The following is a 19,320-nucleotide window of genomic DNA, read 5'->3' as shown; positions in this document are numbered from 1 at the left end:
TTAACTGTAAAATTAAGGATAAGATAGCCAGAGTCCTAGTTTTGTCCATGATGGTTGTTTTTTCTGAAACATAATGTATCAGGTTATTTCAAAAATCATTTTTATTTCTTTTAAATTACCTTATTTTGCAGGTGTCTTAAATATAAACTTGGTCTATATAATGGTTAATTTTATGTGTCAGCTTACAGGGCATTTTTAGATGAGATGAGTATTTAATTGGGGAACTGTGAGTATAGCAGATTGGCCTCCACAGTGTGAGTGGACCTTAGCCAATCACTGAAGGCCTGAGTAGAACAAAAGGACCAGCCTCCCTGTTCAGGAAGGAATTCTCGAGCAGATGTCCTTCAGACTTCATCTGCACCTGCATCTGCTAGGTCTCCGGCCTGTGGGCTCACACTGCAGATTTGGACTTGCTGGCCTCCTTAATCACGGGAGCCAAGTCCTTTGTATTAAATCTCTGGAGGACCCTGAATAATATAGTTTGTCTGCTGGGTAATCCACATTTCCAAAAGGCCTGCTCTTAGTCAAGTGTCCCAAATCTATATTTTTTAATGTTAATGTTTGAACTCTCAGCTCAGTATGGTCTGGCTTACTTTGCAGAACATACAACTGAGTTTTTACTGAGAAAACTGTAGTTTCTCCCTCTAACTTCTGCGGTGCTAAGGACACACTTTATAAGTTCTCTTTTTTCTCAGCTCTCCAATGGAAATTGAAACTTTACTTAAGAAACAAGGTAGCATAATTGGGAACATGGACTTTGGAATCAGTCCTTCATTCCAGTCCCAGTGTCCTGTGACCTTAGGCAAGTCACTTTGAGCCCCACTACCCACATTGGTAAAATATCAAACTCAAAAGAGATATTGTCTGTAATGATGTTTCACAAAGCTGTGCTAATACAAATATTCAAAATACATTGATTATTTGGATTATTATAGGTATTATTAGCATGTAAACATGTATGTAATTCATCACCTTTAGGTTATAGTCTTTGGCCATTGGTGAAGATGGATTTATAAACAACTAATGAAAAGGCCCTTTTGAAACTGTCCTTTGGGCACATCCTGGAAGGGATTTGAGAGCCTGCATGTTAACTGAGAAACCCTGAATGCAAACTGGACATAGATACTGCTTTTCAACTATCTGCTGTCCTAAGTCTGGCGAGAGTCTCCAAGCAACTTAAAACTGCAGTAACGTATTACTTCTTGTCCTCCAGTTACCATTTTACTTAGCTCCTTTGCTGACGTCAGGGCTGCTGTCTTCCTGCCTGCCATCCAGCTGCTGAGCACCCTGTGGGTGATTGTGCTTGATGCCATTGTTCTGTTTTCTCATCTCCTCCCTTGACTGTTTTCCCAAATACAAGTTTGGTCACGGCTTACTCTGCGCAAAAGGTGCCCCACTGAGCCCTTTGTAAGAGCCCAACCCACCTGCCTGCCTGTGGGTTTTCATGTAATTTTCAAACTCATGAAAGACAAGTTTCCTGCTTTTTAATATGTCAGATATTTAACTGATTCCAGCTGATTCCATGAGATCCTCCTACTTTTCACCAGGTAAACATCAGAACACATGGTCCATTGTGGTCTGGAAAAACTTTTTTGTATCCAGATTTTTTAAAACATCAAAGCAACCTCAGTTAAAAAAAATTAAATCTCAAATCCAGGAAGTTTTAGCACTTGTCATAGGATTTTCTTCCATCCTCAAGAACAGGGAAATCAAGGGAGTTTCCACTTTAAACCTTCAAGGATTCTGTGCTCTTTGAGTGGAGGCCCTGAGAGCCATGACTTATCCTGTGTTTGCTACAGTGTTTGGTTCTGAGACAAGGGTCAAAATGACTTTCCCAAAGGCTGGATTTCCCCGGGGGCTATTTTTTATGTAGAAGCCCTCATCTCATAAACAATTGAATTAGTTCACATTAACCACTATCAATGGCAAAAGCACACAAAACATGAAGAAATCACCTAAAATAATGTTTTTGAACCAGCTGCTAAATTAAGTAATGTATTTGTTTTATTGCACATTTGCATAATAGGGCAAACTAGAAACTCTCTGTAACAGATGTGCTGGTGGCAGGGAGATTTGATTACTGGCTTCTGTTATTAATCACCGCACAAATCTTAAATGATTTGTTTCTACAGTTTGATCAATTTACATCTCAGAACGTACATTTATGTACACAATGTAGAGATAAAGCATCTGTTCACACCTTTCTGGAGGCATCGATATATTTATGGAAAGTGAAGTTTTGTTAACTAAGGCACAGGAAACTTTGGCCAAAGACTGACAACTTTTGGAAAGATCCTATCTATTTATTCCTCATCAAACTAGTTAATAAATAAAAACCACTTTGCTACGTCCAAAGCGTTGTGCTCTGATGTCTATTGTTTTGTCTCCTTGTCTATTTTGTGAAAAAAATAAAACATATGATATTTGAAACCCACAGGATTTACACCAAGGACATTTCTATTTCCTATATATCACTCCAGAAATTTGTAGAATCACTGGGGCCGTGGTATCATTGAGAACTACTGTATAGAGTTTTAAAAATTATCCTTCTCCTTTTAATTTTGCATTTGACATTTCGTAATCCTGTATCTTTGATTTCCATCAGCATTTTAAATAGGTGTAATACATTTTAAAATGGGATGCCTAAATGAAAAATAAAAATAAAAACACAAGCAATATAAATACTGTTTCATTAATTTCCAATTAAGCATGATAAATGTATTGGTTCTACACATAAATGTTTCCCCAGTAAGTCAAAACGCTAGATAATATGATTTTTTTTAAATTGTGAATATTGCAGTTATTTTGTAAGCAAAAAAAAAGTTAAAATACCAATAGAATAAAGCCAACATTTCAGCCTGTAGATTCCAGAGGCTGATTTACATAAGAACTTGCTATAATGATTTACCATTTGATTCTAACATTTCTCTTAATATTTTACACATTTTCATGTATATCCAATTTCATTAATTTTAGCCTCTTCCAAAATCATGATAACCAACCAATATGAAAGAGAAGCTTTGGGGATTTTGTTTCTCATACTATTCTGTTTTCCTAATTTGGCCTCTTATTTTTACATGGTAGAGAGAAAAAAAAGGCAATAAAGAAATAAATAAAAGAACTCAGGGCTGAAATTAAATGCATCATTTCTGAAAACTATATGGAATTTCAGATACAGGGTTTGTTTCTAATGCCTAGGAAAAATTAAAATGTATATATTTTTCTCAGTCAGAGGCAAGACTGTTATGGTTGCAACCCTGCCTTTTTATAGTTCATCCTGGGAGCTAATGAAGCATTGCATATTGGTTTCAAATTCAAAGCATATGTAGTCACTGAGGCATTTTTTCTTTATATAGCGTGATTTCAAAAGAAGCCCCAAATGTGGTCATCTTAGAAAATGTAATTTGGTCGAATACTAAAGAACTTTTTCCCAGATGACAAAAACCTTCCCCTTTGAGTCGCCTCTGAGAACACAAGCTGGCTGTGGAGCACACTCACAACTCTCTGTGAAAAATGTATGGGAGCTGATGAAAATATATTAAAGGACTAGTGTGTCAAGGCCATGAAGGGCACTGGGCAAATCTGGATAAATGTGTCGAGGTTTCACAGAATCAGAATCAGAAGTGAGTTAGAGGACAATGTAAAAAGATGTTGAAGAGGATAATGTAATCCAGACAACAAACTTAACAGCATTACACATCCAGAGCCATCTCCGAAGTCATTAACGCTGTTGCCGGGGGTGTCTGCCAAAGAGCCAGATGTCATTCTGCCACAACTTGGCATCTGATGGTTGTCATTTATAAGAGAGAATCAAGTGAGGACTGTAATTAGGTGTGTGCTGAATGGAACCCTTCCTTCTGACTCCGTTGGGGGCTTTTTCTAGTCCTGAACACATGGAAAGCAAAGCAGGGGAACTGATCTGCCCTTCAGACTCCTGAAAGTTCATGTGCTTTTTCCCCTGGGGGAAATGTATGGCTTATAGTTTTGTTTCATTTTTTTTCCACACAGTAAGCATTTATTGCACTCTTTGGAGATGACAAAGGTGTGTTACTGCCCCCTGCCCCCACCAAAAGCATACACTCCAGTGGAAGAATCGTCATGTAAACAGATGAGTTACAGATATCCCGCGGTAAGTGCTGTGTTAAGGATATTGGTTTAAAAATGGTGTTGTGGGAGTGTAAAGAGTGGAACAACAACTCTTTGGAGATTTGGGAAAGGGCTCCACAGAGGAGGAGATACTAAAGGATGAGCAAGCATTTGGCAGGTGGGTGAAGAAGTGAGGGGGTGAGCATTCTAGCAGAAGAAATCATGTGTAAAGAAGTGATTATGAAATCACTTATGGAAACGGCTGTTGTGTTCTGGGAATGGTGAGGATTTATACGTGGTGAGAATCTGAGGCACGCGGGCATCCTAGAGAAGGTAGATGGAATGAGGAAAAAATTGCATATTCAATTCTTCCTTATTTTCTGCTTTTTTGGAAGGACAGTTAGACCAAAGAAGGTAAGTCATCACATGGTAATATTCCTAAAACTTTGATGGTAATAATAATAAAAAATAGCTAACATTAGAGCGCTCTGTATTCAGAATATGCTTTCTAATTCTCACCACAACCTTACGAAATAGATTTTATTTTTATTTTACAAAGGAGGAAAAGAAGAATTAGAGATGCTAAACAGCATGCTTAAGTTCATCTCATAGGCGATCAGCAAAGCAGGGGGCGGGAATCTGGAAATCCTGTGGCCTTGCTCTCAAACTCCACATGGTGCGTATCTCCATAAAGCTGTGTGTCTGGCACCTATAGACTGTCATCCTGTTGGCTGGAAAAATGTCATCTTCTTAAGAAGAGAGAATGCAGACTAATAACTAGGCCTCCAGAAATGATTCTTCCACTTTTCTAGATTAAATCTAGAAGTGGTACTAAGAAATAATTTTTTAAAAGATTACTTAAGATAGGAAATGAACTGCCTCATCCCAGATACCCCCATTGGGTGCTAGAATACCCTATAGGCATTGCCCCAAAGAAAGGGCATTTTTTTAAGCTTTCAAAAATGTATTTAGTAATATGTAGAGATGCTTATAATATAGTTATGAGTTCAAATAATGGGATATAAAACTTTATATACAGTATGATCAAATTTTTGAAGGGATAGATATGAATCAGATACACACACACACACATTTCTTTATATGTGTACGCCAAGTGTATATCAAGATAATATTAAACTTTGTCTGAATGCTAGAATTGCATGTGATTCTTTAAAATGTTTACATCTGTCTTCCACTAACAGGTAGAACATGTGTAAGTAGAAAGCATAAAACACCAAGATAGAGAGTCCACATGAGAGAACACAGGCCAAGGTCAGAAGGCACTGAGAGAACCATCAGAGCAATGGCTCCTGAACTCACCTGAGAGGGGTCGAGGCCTCCTGCAAATCAGCCGAGGAATGAGGTACCATCTGTCACTGGGACATGTTAGTTTCTCTGGGAGCATCCCTTACGGGCTTGGACATCCTGTGTTTTAAAACTGTCAGGTTACTCTTCTAGTGGACTCCCAGGAGCCCAAAGCCCTTCCAAAACACCCAGGGACTCTTCTCTCACCCACTCAACCAGGTAGAAAATCTGAAGCTGAGGTAACAACTGACCTCAACAATAAGATCATCTCTCATAAAAGAAGTCCTCCCCAAAATAAAAAGGAGTCCAGTGGCTCCTAGATATCCTTGAAGACACCCAGAACCCTGGCCTGTGCACCTTTCTAACCAGCTGCAGCTTCCCAGCACTGCGGCTGCTATGCCATCCCATCCCAAGTACCACATCCAGGCAGGATGTCCAGAGGCAGATTCGGGCACACCTCTCTCTTAGGACTTTAAGAATGAGGAAACCTTTCCTGAAAGACCCTGGCAGCTACCTTTTCATATTTCATCATGTCCAGAGGGGCAGTTTTTGAATTGAATGAATTGGGTTTTTTGAAAGCTCGGTTTCCTCTCACCTACCTTCCTTTTGGATGTGAGCTATATTATATACCTCTTGGAGGCCCAGTTTTGAAGCGGCTGACTAAACAGAAATATGCCCATCATGTTAGAGAAAAGCAAGAGGGCAAGGATCCTATTCTGTGAACCCACGTGGCTACAGTAATTGTGTTAAAAGCTTAGCAGGCAGTTTCTCTTTTGTGCTGTACTCAGTATAGCTGGCGATAGTAAGGAGAGGACAAGCAAACCTCTGCCACAAGATTTTACTGAGACAACGAGCCTCTTACTCTAAAAATACCTGCACACAGTTAATTGGGTTTAACATAAGGTTTCCAGCCCAGCAGCATTCATCATGGAAGGTATGGGGCCATTTTTCTGCCTCCTGGCATCAGAATGCTTTGGTCAGCTAAAACCTAGGCACAAGTGACAGATTCCCTGCCCCTTATTTATTTTGCAAGAAGCATAGATGGCAGTGAATGAGGAGAAAAGCGGGCCCAGCCCTGCCACGTATGGCTCCCAGGCAGCTGATGAACTCTTGGGACTGAGATTGGGCTTGAAGAAAGGGGAAGGGTGGACCTGGACATAAATGAACCCCCTTTATCAGTGGACCAGTGTATTTCCAGGCTGTAGGAACAGCCCCATCCCAAAATGTATTTGCCTTCCTGTCCTTTTAGAATGGTTTCTGCTCAAATGCCAACATTGTGTCGGGTTAGGGGGCAGTGTTCCCCAAACTATGGAACGTACTTCTATCCATCTGGGTGTGCCTAGGCATTCAGCTTGCTCTCCAGCTACACATGGTGAGTCACAGTCTTGGCCAGATCGCTTGTCTGTGATAACGAAGGGGTTGGAATAGTTTTTCTGAATAAAGCAAGCATTATGCCAGACTAGATCCTTTAGTAGTTAGAACTCCTTGACGCTGCAGACGAGCAGGCCTCGCTGCCTCCAGTGCAGCAGATAGCTGTGCTGGGGAGGGTCATCGGTGTCACCAGTGCTGGCTGATGGAAACCAGGGACTTCCATAAACCTCATCCATCAGCAGCCCTCTTCCAAGCCACCATAAATAAAACAGCATCTGGATAGAGAACAATGTGTTTCCAAGGCAAAAAAAGAAAGAAAAAAAAAAAAGCACTCTTTCCAGCCTGGATCTGAGTCTAGAAGAGCAGAATTCCGATATACTTAAAGCTCAGAGGGCTGCTTGATAGGGTCACATCAGGTTGCAGAATGGAAGACTGTTGAATTCTCTCCAATTCTTCTATTTCAGCCTTGTTCAAGTATTATTTCTTCTCTGGGTTACTGCCAGCTGCTTTCTAACTCCATACTCTTGTCAATCCATTTTCACAGAACAATTGATGTCCTCCAAAAATATAAAGTAGCAGGACATCTTACGCTCTTGCTTAAAGTTCTTTAATGTCTTCCCTTATGTTTAAGATGGAATCTGAGCTCCTTCCCATAGCCCTCAAAGCCTCACACAACCCGAGCCCATCTACCTTCCCAAGATCATCTCATCCCCATGTCCCCTTTGCCCACCAAGCTCCAGCCACATGTCCTTCTGCACATTCCTGGAGAAAGCTAAGGTCATTCTCACATGACAAGTTTTGCAGAAGCTCTTTTCTCTCCCTAAAGTGTACCCCCACCTCCTTGCTCCCAACACTGTCTGCCTGTCCATTTCATCAAGTTCCAGCTTGTCAAGTCCTCAGAAAGGCTGTTCCTAACCATTCTACATAAAATTAGTCTCTAATTTATTTCCTTAATAATTTGTAATTCCTTTATTTATCTGTATATTTATCTTCTTCCTTATTTCTATTATAAGAATGTAAGTTCCTGAGTCAGGGAGCCATGTCTGCCTTGTTCTTTTTTGTGTCCTCAGTCTTTGACAAGATGTGACTTACAAGTCATCAATGAATATTTATTAAATGACTAAATGTAACAGTGAATCAGGAGAGAAATAGGCGGTAAAATTCCACCTCCTCCAAAGGACATTTTCTGACTACACCACCTGAAGTTATCATCATAGTCTTTTCTCCCTGCTCTCTTTTATGCATTATTGTCATTGTTAATATTAGCTCCCATCCACTGAGTGCATGTTGTGAATGTTATTCTAGGGATCAGCCATGCTTAGAGATGTAAGACATTTTTGTTCCTGATGATCTAACTGAAGTTATATAAACAATGAGAAAAGAGAATGACCATAGAGGTCTGGAATTTTGAGAGGATCTTCATGACAGATGCTCTTGGGATTTAAGATCAACATTGAAGGAGGAATTAGGAATTAGAAAGTATGTAAGGAATAGGGAAGGACACTCAAAACAAGGCAAATAAGAATTTTGGAGACAAGCTGGAGTGTGTGGAAAATACTGAGATTATATTCATATATATTAATTTGATTTGACAGAAAATGTCTGGACACTTCTTGTTGAGTATCTCATTTGTTACATTTATATAGCCATTAATTGTGCCCTACTTTGTAAGTGTCTTCATTTGGTATCTTGAACCATAATTTGAATCATGTTATTTACCTATTTTATCAATCTGTTTTTCTTTCTGAGGAGATTGTAAACATAATACAAGCAAAGGCCTTGTTTCATTCGTCTTTGTAGCTATAGAATTTCAGATCATCCAAACTGGAAACCACTCTGGTAATCCTTTAGCTATATGTTCTACCTGAGAATGATGCCTCTTTATGTCATACCTAATAAAAGATTATCCAGCGTCTTGATAAACTTTTTATAGCAAGATTCTTACGAGGCAGCTTGTTTCAATATCAAATATTTTTCATGGCAGCAATTGCTTAACTTTTCTCTTTCTCAACTTTCCACCACTAATCCTAGTTAAATCCCCTGGAATTATACAGGAAAAAAAATAATCCTTTCCTGACAAATAATCCATTGCATATTTGTAAGCATAATTATTTTCCCTTTTGTCTGCTATTTTTATGCTAAATATTCCTACTTCCATTAGCTCTTTCTCACCAATATTAGTACTCATGTTTAAATACAGTGATTTTTCTTAAACATTTGCATAATTACTGTAAACTCCATGACAAATGTACCCCACCCTCATTGTTTCATTCACACTGAATTCATCTCACTTATAATCGTGGCTGATGGATAATAGGCAATTGAAAAATACTTTTTGAATGAATAAATGAAGGAGTAAGAGTACATGTTTAGCCAGTGCAGTAAAGCAAGAAAAAGACATAGTAGGCATCTAATTGAAAAGGAAGAAGTAAAACTCCATTCACTGACAACGTTATCATCTTTGTAGAAAATGTGCAGAATATCTAAAAAGACACTAGAACAAGAAAATGAGCTTAGCAAGGCTGCAGGATACAAGATCAGGTATATCAACTGTATTTCTGTACACTAGCAACAAACAAAAGGAAATTATAATTTAAAATACCATTTATAATACCATCCAAAAAATCAGAAACTTAAGGATAAATTTGTCAAAAGATATGTAAAACCTCTAAACTAAAAACTATAGAATATTAGTGAAATTAAAATGAACTTAAATAAAAAGATAACTACCTTTATGGGTTGGAAAACTCAGTATTGTTAAGATGTCAGTTCTGCTTAAATTGATTTATAGATTCAATACCATCACAAGCAAAATCCAAGCAGGTCTTTCTTTTTTTTTTTTTTTTGAGGAAATTGATGAATTGATTCTACAAGTCCTGTGGAAATGTAAAAGATGTTGATTAGCCCAAACAACTTAGAAGAATAGAAAATTATAAGGCTAACAGTACCTGAATTCAAAACTTAGGAAAAAGCTAATCAAGACAGTGTAGAACTGGTTTAAATATAGCCAAAGAGATGGAAGGAACAGAATAAAAAGTCTGGTTTAGACCCATACATATATGGGCAGCACCAAAGGCAAATTCAGTGGTGTAGGGGTAAACTTTAACAGCCTGTGATGGAACTAAAGGATGCTCATAAGCAAAACAAGTGATCATCAATCCATATTTTAAACTATAAACAAAAATTATTCCAAATAGATCATATACCTAAATGTAAAGCCTAAAACTATAAAAGCTTTAGAAGAACACGTGGGAGAAAAACTTTATGGCCTTGAGTTGGGCTGATTTCATTGGTTAGAAAAAAAAATGGTCAAACAAAACACTAATAAATTGAACTTCATTAAAACAAACAATTTCTATTCTTTGAAAAACATTGTTAGCAAAATTAAAGTCTTTAAAAGATACCATTAAAAAGAAGAAAAATCAAAACAGACTGGTAGAAAGTATTTGCAGACTATATATCTGGTTAAAAGAAATTGTATTCAGAATATACAAAGAACTCTTAAAATATAATAATAATAGAAGAAATGGCCCAATGAAGAATGTACAAAAGAACTGACACTTCTCCAAAAATACACTGATAGCAAGTAAACACACACACAAAAAGATACTGTCATTAGTCACCAGGGAAACACAGATTAAAACTATAACGAGATACCTCAACAAAACTATTAAAATAGTTGAAATAATGATCATACCAAGTATTGGTGAGGATGTGGAGGAACCAGAATTCTTGTGCATTCTCAGAGTGAATAGAAAATGGTAGAACCACTTTGAAAAACAGTTTCGAAATTTTTTAAAAAATTAAGCATGCACTCACAGTATTACCCAAGAGAAATGAAAGCATATCTTCATACAAAGACTGCACATTGTATATGAATATTCAGAATGACTTTATTTGTGATGACCCCAAACTGGAAAAAGCCCAAATATACATCAAATAGTGAATGAATAAGTAAATTTTGGCATGTCCATAAAGTGGAATTCAGTTGAGCAGTAAATTTTTAGTGCACAAAACGCTACAAATGAACTTCAAAATAATTATGCTGAGTGAAAAAATGAGAGAAAAGAGTACATACTGTAAGTGTTCATTTATATAAAAGCCTAGAAAATGCAAATTAATCTATACTGACAGAAAAAGGTTGTGTGGTTGCATGGGTTAGGGTATTAGGGAAAAACAAAAAGGAAGTATTTCAAAGGGGGATGGAGAAATGATTGTTGGTGACATTTATGTTTATTTTCTTGATTGTGATGATAGTTTCATGGGTACATAATATGTTCAAATTTTATCAAAATTTACACTTAATATATGTGCAGTATAGTTCATGACAGTTGTGCCTCAGGAAACTGTTTTTTAAAAAAGAATATGGCCAGAAGTAGTCAGTTAGGTCTAGATTCAAGTTTTACCTTGTCCACCCCTGTGTTTTGTGCCTTTGGACAAGTTATTTAACCTCTCTGAGGATCATTTTTATTTTAAATGGATTCTAGTAGAATCCTTTCAAACATAATAGAAGTGGTGTGACTGTATGTAACATGGTATCTTAAATGGGTAAAGGATAGAGCTCTTATGCTGATGAAATTATGCAGGCTCCACCCTCCCAATTTATAGCCACTAATTTGCAAAGGAACTGAAGAGTCCGTTAAGCTTCTGCCATATTCACATAAATCTGATGCACTGGCAGAGCAGCGAAAGAAGCTGGATAGCTAGAAGGACAGTGAGAGGCCCCTGAGGTGGAACATCCCAAAAGGGAAGGAGGAAGCTAGATGGTGGTGGGTAGAGGAATAATGTTTGCTGGCCATAACAATGGAAGTGCTCATGCTAAATCCAGTCATTTTGAAGACAGGTGTATTCTCTGAGGATAGGACTGAGTGCATGTGAGCAGGTAGGACTGCCTCACTACTTTCTATATACTTTGGTGTCCAAGCAACTTTATTGTGACATATCCCCAACTGAATACAACAGCAAAATCCATCTGCCTCTATATTCACAAATGTCAGGTCTCCAGTGTTGTGCTCCCTATCATGTTTCATTGGCAGCAGGTGTGGTGGATTTCCATCCCTACTGGTGACAAGGAATGGCCAGTACTGATTTACAGATAATGTCAACAGCCATGGAGATTCCCCAACTAATGAAGGTGTGAATTTTCCTCTGGCAAGCAGAGGATATTCTGCAACAGAAAGAGCTGGGTATTCATTTTAACAAAACTATATTTGTAGTCTTTGCAGGTAACAGCTGAGAAACTGAAGTTACAAATAAGAAAAAGAAAAATTCCAGTAAAGATATTTTCCCATAGCATGTCAGTAGAGTAATACCACATCCTCAAACCTAATGGAAACAGTTCTTTCCTCCTCTTACTCAACTCTTTAGCAACACTCAATATGGTTAGTACCGTAACCTTCTTGAAACATTTCTCCTCTGACTCCTGTGAAACCACATGATCCAAATTTTCTTCTGCCTCTCCATTTACTTTTTCCTCCTGCCTCTCCATCTTTTTCCAAATACATTTCTCCAACTCAGGCTTGTCTCCTCATCTCCACATTTTGGTATCCAGTTGTCTACCTAGTAGCTCTACGTGGAAATCTCATGATATCTTTCGAATTTAATTTAGTCTCTTTCTTCCTAACATCTTCCTTCAGTCTTCACCAGCCCACAATTATGCACCAAGTAGTTGGGAGCCCAGAGACCTGGAAATAACCCTTAATTTCTTTAGTCCATTGGTCTAGAAACTCTTTGCAGTAAGGAAATTAATTCATCACACACAAATTATTCTTAATGAATCTATAAGCTCTTACATCTCAAAGGTCCTTTCCATGAACTTAAAAACTGTTTAAGAATCAATTCTAGGAAACTTTCAGAGAATCATTGTAAAGTGTTCTAATATATAGTATATAGTCTCTCACTTCCATTTCTTCATTTCCCTATTCACACCCACTGAAACAGAGTTTTTATTTGTTTAGATCATTTATCATAACTACTACATGTGTCATGTCGCTTATATTGGATTTTGAACCATTTGTGATCACCCAAGTCATTTTCATTTTCTCCTCTCCTTCACTAACAGCCTTGATAAACCTACATATCCCTGACTGCAGTTTCACTCTCAGAGGTAGCATTACCTTTAGTCAGTGTGGCCACTGGGGAGCGAACCAGGATAAATAGGATTAAACTGAAACAATAGGAGGTTTAGGTTAAACGCTAGGAGAAACATGTTGAGAAAAGGTCACTTAGATGCAGAACCATTCTCCCTTGAGAATGTAGGAATAATTCAGTGTAAGTTTTTCAGCATGGGTAGGCTGAAGCTCAATAAATGTCCTCATCTCATAGTAGGCAACTCTGTTGTTTTCCCACCTTGATGAAAAGATGAGAGGAGTCCATGTTCCTTGGATATGAGATTTAATACCCTATGAAAAAGGAAGCATGTCACGGTCCATTCTATATAAAGTCTCCCCTTCTGTTCTCCTTAAGCATCTACTTGTGACTCTGGGGAACAAGGTTGAAGAACCAAATTTATCACTAATGATGAAACTCCATGTCTGTTTTGAATCCTGGATTACACATTTGTTTCGAAAAATTTGTTTGGAGCTCTGAGTCTATGACTGTTTTATAAGGCCTAGTGGAGTCATCTGTACACACTTAGCACTTGTTTCCTGTTCATAATGCTGTTAAATGGAGTTAGTTCTCTAATAAGTGTAACAATGAAATCAAACCTCTTTTCCCCACAGGCCAAGGCATGACACATTCCACTAGCAGAATGGTGGTATCTATCAGTCAAGGGATTTGTAATTGGAGAGAGAATCCTAGCTGTGATGGGACAGAGCTCTATATTAGTGACAGGCTGAGAAGTGGTGAAAAGGGAATTTGCCTTATCATTAACATCCTTTGCTTTCCATCTTTATTGGTCAGAAGCCCAGTGTAAATCAGATCAATTGACTGCACCCTTAATTGTTTTTTTTTTAACCCATCAGTCCTTAACTTGGCATCCCTTCTATCAACACATGTCACCATTATTGAGGGCTAATCATGTTAGTTTTAGAATAATGAATATACCGCTCTGACATAAACAAATTAACATGTTTAATAAACTTCTCACGATAATGCAGTGCCCCAGCTTTCCTTGGCTCCACCTGTAGATTTGTAATGCAGTTCATTGGAGATGATGGGGAGGGAACAGAGTCCTTCTTCATAATTTTTATAGATATCAAATGGCTCTGAAGTAAAGGTTACATGCTGGATAGGGCAGAATTATTTTAAAAGTTACATATTTTGATCTAGTTATAGCACAGCTTTGGGTCTTCCATCACATCTGTTGTTTACTCCTTTCTGATTTCGTGATATACATCTATCAGTGTCTTTTCTAACTGGTTGGTCTCTTGCACCTTAAATCTCAGTTATATCTCCTCATTTTCAGCTATGATTTACACACCTTCCCTTTCTGAGAAGGATTGAGGCATCTTGTGAGAGCTTACTCAACTTTGGCTTCCTCCACTGCATCGTTGCTCTGTTTCTTTAAGATTTGTTTTATCCTCCTTCAGTTGACTTCTTCCATTCTATAGCCATGCTCTGGATTCTCCTATCTGCTTTGTTTTCTTTTTGACCTTTTAAAAATTATTTTCACATAGTGTTAATTAGTCAGTTTACTCATTTAAAGGGAAACATTTATTGAACCACCTACACATAGGTGTAATTTTCATCAATTGCCAGGTTCTATATCTTTATTAACTAAGACAAAATCAAGATCTTACAGACAAATGGTTTTTAAACCATTAATTATACAATAATAAGAAAGTATTTGTAAAGAAGAATCTTCAAGAAACTATGAGAATACAGAAGGAGAGATGGGGGATTAATTCTGCCTATAGTGTGTGGAATGTAAGGAGCTAGATCTGAGGGATAAGAGACTCAAGGAGAGCATCTAAACTGAGGTGATGTGAATAATCCCAGGAGTTGATATACTGCTGAAACATACTTCAGAGCCCTGCACTTGCATGGGTTCCCTCCAATGTGTTCTTATGGTTATGTGTTTTGTACAATATATTTTAACCACTGATATTTAAGACCATTTTCTCTTTCTTTCTTTACTCCAACATCCCTTCCAACATACTCCTCTTGGCTTAGATGGACTTGGAGAGGCTACAGGATTTTTTAGAATATGGTTAGGAGAATGTTGACTTGGAAACAGTTTGTGTTAGTGGGGTACATTTATGTGGTTTGCAATCATATCCATGTGTAGTTAAGATACTGCTAGCCATCCCAAGGTAGATGTAGGTTCCAGGATATTCCTCCAATATACTGTGTCAACTCACTTGGGGTTGGGAAAAAAAGGTGCCAGGCCAGAGTTCGTATCTTTGTACAAATATTTTCTATTGCACCTGACACCACAAGAATGTGGATGGAGGAAGAGAAACACAATTTAAAATGCACAGAGCCAGAAGTTAATTTGTCGAAATTTCTTCCAGTCATTTGATGTATAAAATTATAAATAAAAGAGAATTTGATCTCATAGATGAGTGGTCAAAATGAAAGTTCTCTCCTGCCAGGAATATACTCAATAATGCCTTAAAAATCTTAAAACATATATATGAATGATATTAGGAAGAGATTTTCCTAAACTTTAACATTCCTTAAAAAATGACATGATCATAGCAGTAATAAGTTGTGAAGCTTAAATGAACTTTTCTAAACTATCAAAACATTTTTCATCCAAGCTAGGAAAGATCGGCTTATCTTTGTATTCTCTCTATTGAAAACAAAATTACAAAGTTGTTGTCATAAAGAAACAAAGAATACATGGGCAGCAAAGTTGGAAAAGTCATCATACAGCTAAGTAAGAAGGTGATTAATAAAAACAGTGTCCTGTTTTTTTCTGATTTGGGGAACTTTGCAATATAAATTAATTTTTTAATTTATAGTATAACTTATTTTCTAATTATAAAACACCTATTACTTTATACCTAAATTTACATTTATAAATTTCTATTTTTTTTCGAAGAGCACCACTAAAATTGTATAAACTGATAGCAACACAAACCAGGCTAAATGAACTAAACTTCTCCAGGCAAACTTGGAATTTTCCAAGTATAGGAAATAGTTTGTATTCCTTCAGGGTCCCAATCAAAATAGGCAAACTTAAGTTGGAACAAATCAAAGAGAGTTCAATAAAGGAACAGTTTTAAAGTGTAAACAGGATGTAGGGGACCCATGAAGGATTGTGCATCGTATCTGTTACCTTTTTTTTTTATCAGCCCTGAGTATGAAGAAATGAGGGAAAACAGCAGTACCCAGGAGGGAAACCCAGAGAAGAACCCAGCTTGGATAGGAGCTGAGTACTTTGTTTGAGGACTGCAGAGAGACCAAGGTGACTCAACTGGGATGGAGTTGGGGAATTACACAAGCAAACCTTCACTCTTTTCCCTCCCTCCAGTCTCCTGCCTTATCTCCCACTGTCCTGACCCTACTACAGGACAAGGGAGCCTATCAAGGCCATCCAGGTATATCAGAGAGCAGGAGGCAGAAAATAAGATGGAGATGTGTATAAAGTGGGTTTGATGAAGCAAAACAAAAATATCTGGCCATATCTATCATAATTACATATGTATATGTATATTTTATGTATATATGTGTAAGTATTACACTTAAATATATATGCATATAAGCTATGTTTGTGGTGTGTATAATTACATTCAAAAATGAAATCACACCTTAATTACTATTTTATAACCTGTTTAATTCACTTAATAACAGATAAAAATTATAAACTCTTTTCTATGTTGCGAGGTTTTTTTTTTAATACAACAGGTTTTCATAGGATCATATACTTGTATGTTCCATGGCACCCATATCAGAATTCATTTAGGTTATTTCAGATTTTTTGCCATTATATGAAGACTTGTAATAAGCATTCTTGTGGGTCATTCTTTTAAAAATCAATGATACATATTTCCTTAAAATAAATTCAAGTAAAATTTAGTTGTTTTTATAAACAAAGAGGATTCCCATTTCACCAAGTTCTTGTCACCAAAATCCTCTCTAGAAAAATTGTGCTCCTTTACATTGGCACCATCTACACATTAGGGCTTGTTTTCCTCACATCCTCTCCCAGTTACATGACAGAACATTTTAAAGGCAGGGCTGTGAGTCTACTTCCCTACCATCTCTCACCCCTTAATGTTTGTGATCTGGGATTCTTCCCTTGGCAGTGAACAATGACTTACCAATTTTGAATTCCAATGGCTATTTATTATTCTTATCATTGACCTTATAGCATTTGATATTATTGACCTCAAGCTCCTATTTTGAAAAAAAAAAAAACTCCTCTTTTTGGTCACTTGACTTACTCAACACTGATTTAATCTTGTCTTTCTGTTCTTTCTCTGTCTTCTTCTTTTGGTTCATCCTCCTGCTCTCTGTGAGATATGGCTGTCCATTCTGGCTCAGGGCTCTGTGGGCTGTTGGTCATTCCAGCAGAGTCTAGCAAGCTTTCCCTGCCGCTCCATTTGTCTCTTCTTTCCCTTCTCCAATACTCCCACTCTCATTTGAGCCCTTGGTATTTTTACCAGTCCCCCTGCTTCTAGTTCCAGATGTGCCTTCCTAAAGTACTGCTTTGCTTATGGCACTCTCCTGAGCAGCAGCTTCCAGCACCTCTGTTCCCGTTAACAATCACATGAAACACAAGCCAGCATTTGGTGTCTCCCTTCGACTACTCCTGATCATGTAGCCTGCATTCTAGCTTAGCTGCACAGTTTTCTTTTCCATCCATCCATAATTCTTTTTCTCATCTCCGCTCCTCAAAATTCTACCCTTTCATTAAGACTTGGCTCAAAGGCACTTCCTATAGGAGTCTTCGTCTAATTACCTTCGTTAAAAATGACCCCAGTCTTCCAGGGTCTATAATTCAGATATTTTTCTATTGATATTGTAGCCAGTCTGGGAAGCTTAAAACCTCTATGAGATAATAAAATGATTGAAAGTAGAATCAGGTACTGTTCATCTTCTCCTGAGCACCCAGCATAGAGTTTTACTGCTAGTAAGTGATTGATAAATATTAATTAAGTGAAGGAATCAGCCCTAGAGCAACTGTGCTGAATCTTTGGGTTTAGGAATAGTTAGGGAAAGCTCAGAAATCATCCACAGGCCATAGATCATCTCCAGATTGAGTTTTAAGAAGCATCTGACTTAAAGATACTACAGGAATTTAGGGGGGAGGATATTCCTCAGTTGTGGAGCACATGCTTAGCATGCACGATGTCCTGGGTTCAATCCCCAGTACCTCCATTAAAAAACAAACAAACAAACTTAATTACTCCCCCCCCCAAATTTAAAAAAAAGATAGTACCTACATTTAAATTTCATTTCTTGGGTTAAACAGTGAATATGTCTAAAATGACTGTATTAGCTGCCCCAGAATTCTGAAAACTGTATCAGGATTTGTGCTTTATTGTTAAAGAACTAACAGTTTACTCACACTCAGACCACTGAACAATTCAAAGCTAAACAAATTCTTTGAAGGTGCATGACAGTCTTTGCCACTTGTAAACAGGAGACGGTTAATGTCTCTATCTCCATTGCTACATTTTGGCCTTGTCCACAGAGGACAAGCTTCATTGTCCCTTTTTCCCCAATAATATTGCAAGGGAGCAAGTTAAAATACATTGCAGAAGCATGTATTAACCACAGGATCAGAAACAGGGAAGGAAGGAAAACGTCCTTCTTGTCATGAACAATGTAAAGCCATTTTGCCACTGTAACAAAAGAGGAAAGATGCAGTGGTGCAGCCTAGAAGGCACACATACGATTTCTGTTCTACTTCACTCTGTGCAGGCCTTTCCCTTCCTATGTGGCTTCAGGCTAGTCGTTTCGTTTATTTGTGCTCGGCGTGAGGACAGTACCACCTCCTCACTCCCACTCCTACCTCCCAGGCTGGAGGAGCGCCAGTTGCTAAAGCTGTGAGATCTCCCTGGCCTGGCCCTGACTCCCGCACAATGAGATATCCTCTGTGCGATTTGCACAGCACCTTTCCCAAGCATGGAAACGTCGTAGGACCCAGCGGTGAACAATGAGGCAGCAGGAGGCAGCACCAACGGGCGACATCTAACATGCTCAGGAAAAACAAAATTAAGCAGCAAAGCCCGTTAGAGCAGGAGAGGCTTTTAAAGAGAGCCCTCCCAGGTAATGTAAGCAGCTGCTTTCTCACCACTCTCACGAGGGCACGCCACAGGGCCAAACAGGCAACCCCTCCAGCCCCGGGAGAAAGAGCTGAGCTGCAGTGGGGACCAAATCCATTTATTTTCATGTTGCAATAAAAATACTCGATAGTTTGTAAATCACACACGCTCTGATCGCATTGCTTTAAAGAATACAAGGCAGATTTTCTGACTCTGGGCGCAGCCAATTTATTCATATACGGGAGGCGTTTGATCAGCCTCCCTGCACAGGGATTCTCAGATGATTGTGGCTGCTGAGTTTCTTACTAAATTAGGAGCTGCAGAGGAAGTGTGACCAGAGACGGCGTGCTGGAAGGTGCAAGGATTTTCATGTGGAAAATTTGGGCTGTGTACTACA

The 19,320-nt window shown here is 38.1% G+C and overlaps 2 long non-coding RNA genes across 2 annotated transcripts in view; both read left to right on the top strand.

Moving 5' to 3' along the window:
* The window catches only part of LOC140697108 (uncharacterized), a 114,510-nt gene extending 112,161 nt beyond the window's left edge, over positions 1-2,349 (top strand). The window contains exon 3 of the long non-coding RNA XR_012073927.1: positions 979-2,349. This is a non-coding gene — a long non-coding RNA (uncharacterized lncRNA). The remainder of the gene's footprint in view (positions 1-978) is intronic.
* A 1,674-nt stretch (positions 2,350-4,023) lies between these two features.
* LOC140697109 (uncharacterized) lies at positions 4,024-5,442 on the top strand. Its single transcript, XR_012073928.1, has 3 exons — positions 4,024-4,129; positions 4,646-4,762; positions 5,289-5,442. It is a non-coding gene; the product is annotated as an uncharacterized lncRNA (long non-coding RNA).
* The last annotated feature ends 13,878 nt before the right edge of the window (positions 5,443-19,320 follow it).

This window comes from Vicugna pacos, chromosome 6 (genome assembly GCF_048564905.1).
Source record: "Vicugna pacos chromosome 6, VicPac4, whole genome shotgun sequence".
Lineage (NCBI taxonomy): Eukaryota > Metazoa > Chordata > Mammalia > Artiodactyla > Camelidae > Vicugna > Vicugna pacos.
Note: the sequence above shows the minus strand (reverse complement) of the source record. Positions and strands in the feature narration are given on the sequence as shown.